The sequence below is a fragment of the Arachis stenosperma genome, chromosome 10 (genome assembly GCF_014773155.1).
Source record: "Arachis stenosperma cultivar V10309 chromosome 10, arast.V10309.gnm1.PFL2, whole genome shotgun sequence".
In the NCBI taxonomy this organism is placed as follows: Eukaryota; Viridiplantae; Streptophyta; class Magnoliopsida; order Fabales; family Fabaceae; genus Arachis; species Arachis stenosperma.
The window spans coordinates 119,121,149-119,124,231 of NC_080386.1; positions in this window are offsets into that span (position 1 = coordinate 119,121,149).

A 3,083-nucleotide genomic window follows, 5' to 3' on the forward strand; every position below is an offset into this window, starting at 1 on the left:
CACTGCTGAGCACCAGGACCTGCATCTGAAAAACAGAATATATATATATGGAATGAGAACCCCCGACCCATGGGCTTCCAGTACGGTAAAAGTGCCAAATAAATACAATGCATTGTAATAAAATCTCACTAAACATCCTAAACTTCCTTTCACCCAATATTCATCCTATATTCTCGCTAATCCATAAATAGGAAACTGTCATAAGAAAATGCTAAATCTAATTCCTTTTTCTCATGCTTCCCAACTTTCTAACTCTCCAACAAATCAGAATCAGAATCATAAACAAAACCATCACCAGCTATCCTGTCTCAACAATTTTATATCATTACTTCATATCCTCACCTGGAGCAAGTGAAATCACTTCAGTGCGTCTACCCAGAAAGCTCAAATTATCTCATTTTCTACCTGGAGCAATGAAATCACTTAACTGCATCTACCTAGGGAACTCAAATTACCTCATTCAATAATCATCATTTTAAATTAATCATATCAATACTCCATCTAAAAAAGAACAGCCCTCAGCGTCAACCGACACCAGTATGAGGGATCTCTCAGTTGTACAAACACAAGCAATACACAATTAAAGTACAAGTAAAGCAAGTAGCACTTAATCAGGTAGCATAGCATATATGTACAATTTGGCAATATAAAACAAATATGCAAACCCAAATAATTCAAACATATGCAAATGATGAATGCCTACTCTATGGTTGATGATATCATCAGTCGGTTACAAAGCCAACCCGACATGTCCTAGTAGCTAACCATTGGATAGTTCCTGCGAGCGCGCATCCCCAAGCTCAAAAATCAAAATAAAATATCCAGGGAAGAGCTCATCTGGAAAGGTATAAGTGTCTGGCCACATCTTACGACGCATGGTCAACAAAATCTCGGATCTCAACCTAGGGTAAGTGGAGCCGACCCACTGCATCTACCTAAGAAAATCCAAAACTCAGATAATTTCACAAATCTTAAATCAACCTTGACTGGAAGAAAGTAGGAGCTAACCACTGTATCTACCCCAAGAGTTGCAAACCAAACCCGGAGCAAGTGGAATCAATGCCACTGCATCTACCCAGGCAGGTATATCTCACCATATCCCGAAGCAAGTGGATCAATGCCACTGCATCTACCCAGGCAGGTGTATCGCAATCAGTATCATATTTAATATCAATCTCTTAATTGTTATCATTCTCATTAACAATCTCATAATCATCATCATCCTCTTTATCAGTCTTATAACCATCATCATTCTCATTAACAATCTCTTCATCATCATCGCTCTCGCTAACAATCCTATAATCATCATTAATTCTCCTCTTATCTCATCTACAGAACTTACCAAACTTAAGTCACAATCTTCTAATCTCATAATCAAAATTTTCCCTTTTTTTCCCTTACTATTCTCTCTCTTGATTCAATACTCTAAAACTGGTAAAAAGGTTTAAACAAGTGTTACGAAAAGTTGCACGCTTGTCGGGAAGGTAAAACAGTTAAAAATAAGGTTTTCTTTGAAAAATATGGCAGTGTGCGTACGCACAGGGTTGTGTGTACACATGCCCAAAAGAATTTTCAAAAAGTGTGTGTGTGCACAAGACTTTGCGTATGCACAGAAAGTAAAATTTTTATTGTTGAATGTACGCACAGAACGTGCGAACGCCCTCAACGGAACGCACTTCCCAACGTGGGCGAGCACACATCTTGCAAAACATCATTGGTTGTGTATGTGCACAGGGCGTGCTAGCGCTCCCAACAGCAGCCATATCTCTATGTGTGCGTGCGCACGCTTTAAAAAATATACACAGTGTGTGCGTGCGCACACAAACTAGAAACCAAAAATTTTGCAACATCACGGAATTCAGATTTCGGACACCAACTTTCAACAATCATATCTTTCTCTACAAAATTCAAATTTCTACAAAATTGATACCGTTTTAAAGCTCTTTGAATTGTCTTTATTTTAATACAAAATCATTAAATTTCAAAAATCGTAACTCAAGATATGATCCGTCAAAGTTCACTAAAAATCCATTTTTACCAAAAATCTCTAAACCTCAATTTTACCAAATTTTCAATCCAACATCACTTATTCCATACTCAAAGCAATCCTAATGTGCTTAATTCATATTCATATACCTTTTCATCTTTCCAACACCTAGCATCACATAGATCATCCATTCCATACCCACATTCTACTTATAAAAATGTAAACCTCAACAATATACATCACAAACAACATTCCACCATCTTATATCCACATCACGAAGCCTCTTCATTTATTAACATCCACAAGCATACATACCCAATATCACTACCCAACATTATTATCATTCAACTTCAACTCAATAATCAACAACAATATCACACTCATCAAAATCATCATGCATTATCACACAATACACACATCAACTCACCTTCCTTATCTCTTCTGGCTTCCGACCCAAAATTCACCATATATATATATATATATATATATTCACACAATTCCTTATCAAATACAAAATCCAACAACACACCAATTATGCACTATCACACTAATCTCATCCAAACCTTCAATTACCACAATATATCATCTACGCACATCAAATTCATCCAAATACATAATCCAAACCTAATCCTAGGGGCATCTAGCCTAGGAATTTTCATCACACCACACGGTACTTAAATGAAACTTAAACCAAACCTCTTGTAGCCAAAATAATTGAGCTTCTTCTTGGAAATCTCTACCAACCCTTAGCTCCAAGTCTCACCAAAGCCCCACAAGTAATATCAATCTTTCAATTGTGAACCAAAATCACCCAATACTCTAACATAATCAATTTTCACACTTATAATCAACCTAGGATTCATGAAATTGATAAATCACAAGGATTAGAGGGTTCCTTGCCTGAACCCACGAAATTAGTTGATGGAACTCACCAATGGCTCATACTAGAGCACTCCTAAATAATCAAAATCACAGATTTCCTCAAAATCCACAACCAAATTCAAATTTAAAAGGAAAAACAAAAACTGGGCAGAGGTCATTGAGAGACTCACCACAATACATAGATAGAATTGAAGAGAACGAGGAAAGTGACGCG